This window comes from Echinops telfairi, unplaced genomic scaffold (genome assembly GCF_000313985.2).
Source record: "Echinops telfairi isolate 266 unplaced genomic scaffold, ASM31398v2 ScPeMD7_7458;HRSCAF=8496, whole genome shotgun sequence".
Lineage (NCBI taxonomy): Eukaryota > Metazoa > Chordata > Mammalia > Afrosoricida > Tenrecidae > Echinops > Echinops telfairi.
In genome coordinates this window covers 48,657,560-48,667,409 of record NW_022111358.1, presented here as the reverse complement: position 1 = coordinate 48,667,409, position 9,850 = coordinate 48,657,560, and the positions used below count along the sequence as shown (strand labels likewise).

At 60.5% G+C, this 9,850-nt stretch overlaps 1 protein-coding gene across 3 annotated transcripts in view; it reads left to right on the top strand.

Annotated features, from left to right (window-relative positions):
* Nucleotides 1-9,850, top strand: part of RBFOX3 (RNA binding fox-1 homolog 3) — a 257,622-nt gene that overhangs the window by 181,675 nt on the left and 66,097 nt on the right. For 2 of the 3 annotated variants that reach the window (XM_045299842.1, XM_004709113.2), the window contains exon 1: nucleotides 8,635-8,657. The exons of the other annotated variant lie outside the window; for it this stretch is intronic. The gene's annotated coding sequence lies outside the window, so the exon portion shown is untranslated. Of the gene's footprint in view, nucleotides 1-8,634; nucleotides 8,658-9,850 lie in introns of those variants that run through there. 3 annotated transcript variants of the gene reach the window in all.

Genomic DNA, 9,850 nt, shown 5'->3' with positions numbered 1-9,850 from the left:
CTCTGTTGGCTGCATATGAATCAAGCGGGAAACAAAACTCAGAGCATCCTGGGGAAGTGAGGAGAGGGACAGATGCGCCCCCCATCCTAGTGCAGCAGCTCTCCACAGGAGGAAAGGCAGGCGCTGTGAGAGCAACACCCGGCCCTCCACTGGCTGCCAGCCTTCCCCAGCCCTCCATGCCGTGCCAGTGGATTCCCAGAAACCTCCTGCCTTGGAAATGGAGAGTTGTACGGATGCCAAGACGGTGCTGGACCCCGGTGCAGGAGGGGATGCAGAGAGGCGAGCTTGCTGCTTCCCAGGAGGGAGAGGCCGCAGAAGGATGGGCTCAGTGTCCTGGAATAGCCTCCCACCCAAGTCAAAGTGAGCGCCCAGCCCTCCAGGCACCCCCCCTCCCCACCTCGAGTAACTTCTAGGGCTTCAAAGGGACCATGTCAGTACCATGCTGCTTCCTCTGAGCAGACAGCACTCAGGCCAGGTGGCAATTGACACACTCTCCCCATGGCAGGCCAAGCTGCCAGGTAGGGCCAGTGCTGGCCTAGCTCCTGCTGGCCCTCCCTCCCCTTTGGGCCAGAGGAAGGAACTCCTATTTGGCCTGTGAGTCTGCATGGACCATATCATCACCCTGGGCACATGGGAAGGAGAGCTGCAGGGTCATGTCTGCTCCGTGGCTTCCTATCCCCTCGTCCTGGGACAACCTCAGCCCCCAGAGGCCTGCGTGTGCTGCCCCATCACCCAGCTCCCTTCTGCAGCTTGGCACAGGGGCCATGCTCTGGCCTCCCCAGAGACGGGGCTTTGCCAGGACAGCATTGCCTCTTGGGCCTCTGTGTGCCTCGGGCCCCTAATGAGCTTTTAATGAGTTGGTGCTTTGACCTCGGGAAGCAGGAGCGGGCAGGGGAAGAGCAGCATGCCAGCCCCTCACACTCGGTTTGCTGGGCCCTGGAAGTTGTGGCTCTGCTCCATGAGGGCCACTGGGCAGCGGTGGAGGCAGATGCTTCCAGCAGAGCCCTTCCTAGGTGCCCAGAATTGGCATGACTTGCATGCCACAGCCCCAGGTGGGTCCTGCCCCTCTATGCAGTGCTGCCCGGGGTCTGTAGTCGCCCTGTCCAAAGTAGCTGGGTCCAATGCTATGAGAAGGGAAACTGGGCTTTCTGTGGGGAGGTTTTCATTGGAGCCTGACTGTTATGGAGGTTGGAGCACGCTGGGCTGGGTTCTGCTTGGGCCACCGAGGCCCAGTCCCAACCTCTCCACTGAGGGCAAGGGAAAACCAGGGCTCCATCCCTGGGGGCTCGGTGTCACAGCCTGCGTGCCTCGTCTGCTCAGGTCCACCCTAAGTGGACTTGAAACTCCCCTCGGTTCTCACAGCCCTGAGAGCAGCCCCGGACGCTGCCCAAGGGGCATTCACAATCTCCCTTTCTGGCACCCAGGAGGATATAGCACTCTCCTCTGCACCCAGCCCTCCAAGCCCTTCTCGATTTCTGGGCCCCCCCCTCCCCCAGCATACGGTCCTCACAGACCCTACAGACTGGCGGGCGACCCCCAGACCCTGCCAGGAGTTACAGGAAACGAGAACAGCTTCCTCTTGTAGGCCGAGCTCCCCCCTGGCAAACTGTCAAGGCTTTTCTGCCTTTGAGTAAAATGAAGGTGGAAAAGGTTTGTGTGTGACACAAGGAAGAATTTCGTGACAGTCAGGGTGATAAAAACCTGATTCGGCTCCCCAGGGAGACGTCAGGGTCTCCCCCCATGGAGAGCTGGAAGAAAAGGGGGGTGGGGTGGGGAAAGGCAGTGCTGTGTCTGCCTCTGAAAGGTTCTAGCTTCCAGCTGGGAGGCAGAAAATGGGGCAATAAGATCCCACATTTCCTCCTCGGCAAGATGCTGGCGCTGTCCCTGGTGCTGAAACGCCACATTAGCGGTTGCCCTTACTGGGTGCAGTGGTGGTGATTCCAACTCCTCGTGTGTACCCCCGCCCCGCTGTGTGTCAGAGTGGATTGTGTTCCACGAGGTCACTCACATCTGGTTATTTTGGGATGCAGACCACCAGACTCTCCCAAAGCACCCAAGGGTGGACTTGACCCCAACCTTTCGGTTAGCAGCCAATTGCAGTAACAGTTTGCACCACCCAGGGATTCCAAGGAGTCCTGGTGGCATAGTGGTTACATGTTGGACTGCGATCAGAATGGCTGGCAGTTGAAAACCAACAGCAGCTCCTTGGGGAAGGGGGGTTGGGGAGGAATGTGGGCTTGGCCCCAGCTAGTCCTTCAGGGGCTTACCTGGGACAGGAGGGCCCCCGGGAGGTGAGTCCAGCTCATAGTGGGGATGCTGGTTTGGGATATTGAGCTCGGGCACCAGATGGACTGAGGTCCCCGCAGAAGGACTTCCTCACCCCAAAGGCAGCTTCCCATCCTGGCTTCGTCAAAGGGTTCAGCAACCCCACTGAGTTCCCGAGACCTCCTGCCTAATGAGAAAGAGGAGAGCCAAGATAATTGGTATGCGGCCGGCCGCGGTGTGATTAGCCCATGTCCGAGCTGCGGAGGACTGTGGTGTGAGCACATTTGGTTTGGGGTTGATCCTGTTAGAAGGGAGCGCAAAGCAAGGAGCAAAGGCTAATGACAAAGACACTCCCAGAAATACCAGGACCAAGTGTGCCAGGAGATGGGAGTAGGCTGCCTGCGAGTCAGGGAGTTGGGGAACGTGTCTGGCGACCCAGGCTCTGCCACCTCTGACCAGTGATGTGACCTTGGGCCAGCGGTGGCCCCTCTGTGGTCCTGTGAGTGTCCCTCTACACCAAATGAGCATCATTAAGCGTTCCCTGCCTAGCTGGAGCAGAGGGTGCAAGCTGAGCTGTGCTGACGCGTCTGGGGAGGTCAGAGAGGCACCGAGCAAATGTAAGGTATTGTTCCAGTTATCAATCAATAATGGCAATACATCACCCGTCACCCCCGCCTCTGTCCACTTATGTTCCTGGCAAGTTGAAGTGGCCACAGGGTTCCTGAGCCCTCAGGTCAGAGATAGGAATAAAGAAAAGCCGCTTCCTGTGCTGAGTGGGAGCGGGGAGGGTGGGGGGCAGGCCTGGGGGCTCTTTGAAAAGGACTCAAGCAGGCTGAACAGCAAAGCCAGCCACCAGCACCGGGAGTCCTGTCTCAGAGAGGGTTCCTCTGGTGTGGGGGTGGGGGTGGGGGGGAGACAGAGGGGAGTGGAACTTGCAAAGAAAGATGTGCTTATAAGTGCAGCCCTGTGCCGCTTCTGGCCCGCCCGTCCATCTCGAGTGTGGCCTGGGCTTTCAGCCTCCCTGTATTTATTATGTTTCATTTCACTGGGGCGCACTTGTAAGTGAGACGGATGGACCCCGATGTGGCAGCAAAAGCCTCTTAATTAAACAGATAAATAAACTTCCTTTGCTCACTGGTTCCTACTTTTGCTGCAGTCCCCACGGGCCCGGGGCGCCCTGCCAGGGGGCGGCCTTCTCCCCCGCCCCTGGGTCTCTGCACTGGCAGGTGGGTACTGGCCAGGACAGCGCTGACTCTGGGCTCCCTCTGCCTGCCGGGATTCCTTGGCTCAGGTTGCAGAGGGGCCAGAGTTGGGGAACCCCTCCAGGCCCTTCTGGGCAGGCTGGAGCACAGGGCTGCATGGCCCGGTGATTGTGGGCCCTCTGCTGGTCACCTCTGGGGTGGACACCAGGACCTTGCCTGCCCAGCCAGTGAGCTCCGCTCCTCGCAGCCTGGCTTCATCTGGGGAGTCAGATGGGGCACCACCATCCTCGGGGGCAAAGGGCTTCTCAGCAAAAGCTAAAAGTTTTCTCCTCCCCTACCTGGCCTTCTCTGAGGGCTGCTCCTCCCCTAGCAGCCTGACTGCAGTCCCATCCTATAGGTGCCCTAGTGGGTCATGAGTTACCCTGGATGCACAAGGGTGGAGTTCAGGGCAGGGACTCAGCTTAGCTCACAGAAGAGTCTTCTTGGGTCACCCCACACTTGTCCTGTCAGTGCTTCATGCTCTGCCACATCTCCACAGACATCCAGCACCTGCATACATAAACACACATGCACACACACACATAGACACATGTACACACATACTTAAGCACGTGTATGCATAAGCCACATGTACATGCATACATAAACATATACCTGCATACAAAAACATAGGCACATGCATACAAAAACATGCGTGCACATGCATACATAAGCACATGTGCATAAGCATACATACACACACGCATAATGTACATATGTGCATAAACACATGCACACACGAGTGACTGCATTGTGTGCACAAACATGCATGTGGGCACATATAGAAGCATAGACATACAGAAACGCATGCACACACACAAGCACACATTACATGCACTCAGGTGCATACATATAGTGTATATTGTAGCGCCCTGGTGCTATAGTGGTTATGCATTGGACTGCGATCTTCATGGTTGGCAGTTCAAAACTACCAGTAGAAAGAGTGGGCTTTCTATTCCTGAAAATAGTTACAGTCTTGGAAACCCACAGAGGTTCACTCTGAGTCAATGTATTGACTTGATGGCTGCGAGTTTGTGTTTTGAGTGTATAGAAGTACACATATATGGAAGCACACACACATGTACACACATGCACAGAGGCATGTATAGAAACACTCATGTACACACATGTATAGCACATGCATACACATGCACCCATATACATACACAAACACACACACATGCCCACAGAGACACATACACAGAAAGACACATGCACATGCATGCATGCACAGGCACACATACAGAGACAGGTACAGAAACACATGCACATATATACACAGACGCATGTACAGAAACGTGCAAACACACACAAGCATACCCACGCATATGCAAACATATACAGGCTTTGCAGGAATCCTCATGCATACATTTACACACCTACGTGTGCACACACACTGCCTCAAAGTCAGGCTTCCCAGGCATCAGCCTGCAGAGTCCAGCCCCCTGTGGAGATGCTGTGCACAGCTCCACAATCCCGCCTCTTTTGCCCCAGCCTGGGCCGGCCCCCTGTCTCTGCAGGCAGCGTGGCCTGCAGTGTACTGGGAGAGTCTGGTTGGACCTGGCTCCCATGAGCCCAGCTACCAGTGGGCTGGTGAGTTCTCGGCTCACCTAGTGGCCAGTGCCTTTCCTCAGTGGCTGAGACCACTCTGGGCTCCCCTCAGCTCCCCCTCCCCACAGGAAGACAAGGAGTCTTGTCCCCCTGCTGGGCCACCCCCACCACCAACACCTATTTTATGGAAACAGACCAAGAGACTAGAGGGAGCGCTCTGGCTGGCGTTCTCCCAATGGGCCTATGCCGCACCCCTTCCCCAGAGGTGTCCACAGGGGAGATGAGGGTGTGTGCCAAGCTACTGGGTCGCTGTCACCCTCGAAGCCAGCCCCCTCCCTTGCAAGGTGTCGGGGAGCACCCCCACCCCTGTAGAGCCTCTGCAGGAAAGGCGGCATAGCAGGACAGGGGCAGGAAGGAGCCAGGAGATCTCCAAAGCCTAGGAGCCGCCTCCCTTGCTGGGTATTTATAGCGGTGCCCAGGAGCGCCGAAATAATTACCGTGCGGCTCCCGCCTCCCTAACAAGGCCCCCGCGAAGGAAGATCCCAAGAGTGGGGTATTTCTTTTCTGGGTTCTTTTGGTGGGGGTGAACACTAGCATTGGATTGACAGCGCTTCCAGCTCACAGCCCCCCTGGGTGCACTCGCCCCACCCGAGAAGCAGGCTCCACCCTGAGGACTGCAATGAAGGTGTGGACTTCCTGGCTCCTGACCATCAGACCCAGAAATGATGATAGGAGAGGGTGGTCCATGCCATTTGGGGGGTGGTAGAAGCTTCCAGAGGCTCTGCTGGCAAAGCCAGGCTGATCCCCTCTCCCCTCTCCTCCAGTGATCTCTCAGGCAGACGGGCCTTCAGGCCGTCTAACGGCAGCCAGGGCCTGAGCCAGCCTCAGGAAAGAGTGTCCACCTGCACCCAGGCCAGGGTTGTCCTAGGCCTCGGGAGAATGCTGTGAGCCAGCTCCCTGCCCCTTTGACACTTCTAGTCTCGGGGGAGGGGGCAGCCAGACTGTCTGCTGTGTTCAGCTGTTTCATAGTGAGAATCCCCAGAGACACAGCTGACGGGGCCCAGGCCTCCTGAGACTTGTCCCTTTGTAATCTGCTCACTCTGGAAGTGCCCAGTCCAGGGTACTGTGTGGGGTCAGGGGGACACAGCTGCTTCCCAAGAAAGAAGCCGAGTGCATGAGTACATACACACACACACACACACACACAAGTTCAATTCCTTTTTCTGAAGGTTCGACTTTAATTCTGTTCTACAGTTTTCCATTTCCTCTCTGGAGCCTGACTGCAATTCGCTAGCGGAGGGAAGCAGGTGTCTAGACATGTTCCCAGGGCACCAGTTCTCCCATGGAGGTGAGGCTAGGAGGCCCTCCCTGGCCAGGTGCAAGGACAGGCTGCAAGTGATGATGCAGCCAGGTGAGACAGAGGAGATCCGCTTTCTTGGGTCAATGGCTGGGCTCAGGGTCTGCCCAGGGACCCTTCCCCAGCCCCCTTTCAGACTGGGCACTCAGCACCCTGGACCACAGTCTGGCTGCCTGGCTTGGCTTCCCTGTCAGACGGTGGGCTCACTCCCTGACAGATGTTTCTCCCTCCCACCCTGTACCCCATAAATTAAGTATGCACTTGCTTAGGAAGTGCTCCGAGGGAGAGAGGTCAGGCTGGAATGAGTCTCCTGGGGGCTGGAGTCGACTGCCCCCCACCCCAGCCCAATTTGGGTAGGGATGACTGACCCACAGGCAAATGTAGAGCCCGAGGTCTGGGGCGGGGGCCATGTGGCTGCCCCAAATCCCTGGTGTCCTCCACAGACAGGGAAGTGGTGATGGACAGATGCTACAAGGAGCTAGGAGGTAGAGGATGCAGTCTGCATGTTGTGTTGGGCCTAACTTCAAGCCTAGGTACGCGCCTGCCGCCCCTGCCACCACTGTCACCATCTTGGAGGTCTGTGAGATCAGTGTGGTCCAGGCGTGCCATCCCACTAGGCCAACACCACTCCTGATCAGAGAGCAACACTCCAGCAAGAGGTCAGGAGAGTGGGGGCACTTGGCTGGCCTAAACTCCATCAGCAGTCTGCATGCCCCTGTTTGGTTCGAGGGACCTGCAGCAGGGCCATCCTTGCCCACAAGGCTCATACTAGACTCCTCAAACCACAGAGCCTCCTCTCCTCCTCACTGAAAGTTCCTGAGGTCTCAGACATCACCCCAAGCCGACCACCCAGGGTAGAGAGGAGACTGAAGCTCAGAGGGGGTGTCACACATCTGGGTCCCAGCCCCTGGGCATCCCCTCCCAGGCTAGCCCCTCAAGGTTTCCTTGCCTATGTGCCAGCCTCAGGCAGGACCAGTGACCCTGGAGGCACTCTGAGGAGGTAACAGTGGGTAGCTAGGTGACAGGTACCCCTGATTGGCCTAGTCCTCACCTGCGGCTGTGACATCTTGGAGAAGGAGACCCGCAGCCCTGGTGGCAGAAGCTGCAGGCTTACCTGCCTTTTGGGAAGCATGTGTATGCACACACCCATCCACACCTGTCCCGGGGGTGTAAGGGGCAGAACAGAGACCCGCTGCCCCCTGCCAGGTGCCGCTCTGAGTTGACCTGTGTACCCCTGGCCCTATGGACCACGGAGGAGCTGCGTCTCACCTTGGGAAGGAGAGGGTGTCTTGTGGGCATGGCCCTTTCGCTCTGCGACCCCATTCCACAAAGCCATGCACGTGGGCCGGCGCTGGGGTACATGTGTGGGGTCTGCAGTCCCACGGGAGGCAAGAGAGGCTAGGGGCGGCCCTGGCTGAGCGGAGCCGCCTCCCTGGCGCGGGAGCCTCTGACTAGATGCCCTCATTACATCACCGACATCCCCGCCGCTGCGCCGGCCTCCCTCCGGAGAGGCGCTTCTCTGACCGCGGTCTCCGCCGCTAAGCAGCGCACCCAGCGCCCGCCTTCCGCCGCGAGCCGCAGAGGCGGCAGGCGGCTCCTGCGCCGCGCGGGCCGGCCCCAGGGGCATTCCAGACCCCAAGGCAGCAGGACCCCCACAGCGGCTGAAGGAGGGGGCTGCGGGGTGCGGGGCTCAGTGAGGTATCCCGGCGGTGCGGCGGTGGGGGGCTCTCTGCCCCGGCCCGCGCGGGGCTCCGTCTGGGGCCGGAGTACGCCAGGGACTCCCCCTCCCACCGCTACACACGCGCGCACACGCGCGCACACACGCACACGCACCACTCTTTGCAGACGCGGCTCCCGAGCCTCCAAAGTGCCTGCCTCGTTCTACCCTCCATTCTCGCGCGCGCTCTCCACCACCCTCCCGGGCAGGGGAGCCCCGGGCCGAGGCACGCCGCTGCCCGGCCCATGCCTCCCCCTTAGAGAGCCGGCGCGGGGGCGGGGAGGGGAGGGCGCGCGGGAGGACTCGGAGGAGGGAGCGGGGAGGGGACGGCGAGGGCGCCCGGGCCCGGCGCGCGCACACTCGGAGGGACGCGCGGAGGGTGCGAGCCGCGCAGCGAGCGCAGAGCCGCCCGGGCCGCCCCATGCTGTGCTCCATGGCGAACTCGGGCTGCCTCCTGCTGCCCAACTCCGGCAGCATGCTCCCGCACTCCGTGCCCTGCCCGGCCGCCTTCCTCTACCTCCAACAGGTAAGCGCCCCCGGCCCGCGGCGCACGTGCTCAGGGCCCGCGCCGCCGCCCACCCCACTCTTGGCTGCCGCCTGACCGCCGCCGGAGCCCCGCGTCATGGCGCCGGCCCGGGCCGGGGGGCGCTGCGCCCCTGTGCGGCGGAGGTTGGCGGGTTCCAGGGGCCGTGGCGTGGGGGCGGGGTGGGAGACTGGGGGCCCGGAGTTTGGGGCGTCGCTCGCAACTTTTCCCAGGCGCGGAGGGGGCGGAGGGCGGAGTCTCCGGGGAAGCCCGAGGGGCGGGGATGCGGGGCCTTGGGTCACTTTGGGGAACTTCGAACGCGCCGCGTGGGCGGGTAGAGATTTGGGGCCCCCTCCCCTGGAAAGCCCGGGGGCCGCGCGGAGGCGGCAGCTGGGGAGCAGAGCGGTGCTGCCGCAGGGACCTGCCGCGTCGGGCCTGGGGGAGGCGGCCGCCGCCCGATGGGGCAGGCGCCCTGGGAGGCCCGAGCTCTGGCCAGCCGGGGAGAGGGCCTGGGCCCAGACCCAGCCAGCTGTGGGGGTTCGCAGGGGCCCGAGAGGTACGCGTCTCTAAACCCCGAAATCTTAGGGTCGCCAGGGGCTGCAATCAGAGCATCCGCAGCTGGCAGCCAGCCTGTGCCTGAGTCTGGGTCCTGGGATCCCACTCAATGCAGAGTCTATGGCCTGCGACCTGGGTAGGGGACACAGGGGGACTCCCATGCCTCCCCTGGCCCCTGGGTTTCTCCTGGCTGCGCTCCCAGCGTCCACTCGGCCTGAGCCTGTAAGGCCCAGACACTTCACCTCGCCCACCCCTGGCCTCCCACACCCGCAGGCTGGCGCCTAGCGCCCCATCTCTCCTTTGGAACCTGCATCCTTTGGTTCGCCTCAGATGGGGCCCAGCAGGGCAGGGCTGGCTCCTGGGGAAGCCTGGGGCTGCTGGGAGGTGGCAGGCTGAGTGTCCAGTCCTGGTTGGAAGGCTCTGACAAGACCAGGTCTGGGCCCTGATCTGGGTGTAGATAAGATGGGTCAGGGGTGCCCCCAGGGAGGCAGCCTAACCTCCTATCTGAGTGTACCCCCAAGGAGGACCCCAGAAGTGTGTTTGGGGGGTTCTTGGTGAGAACAAGTATCTGGAGGGGGTCTTGGCCTTGGGGTGGTGGGTTCTTCCATGGGACACCCTTGGGCTCTCCGAGGTGCCAAGAG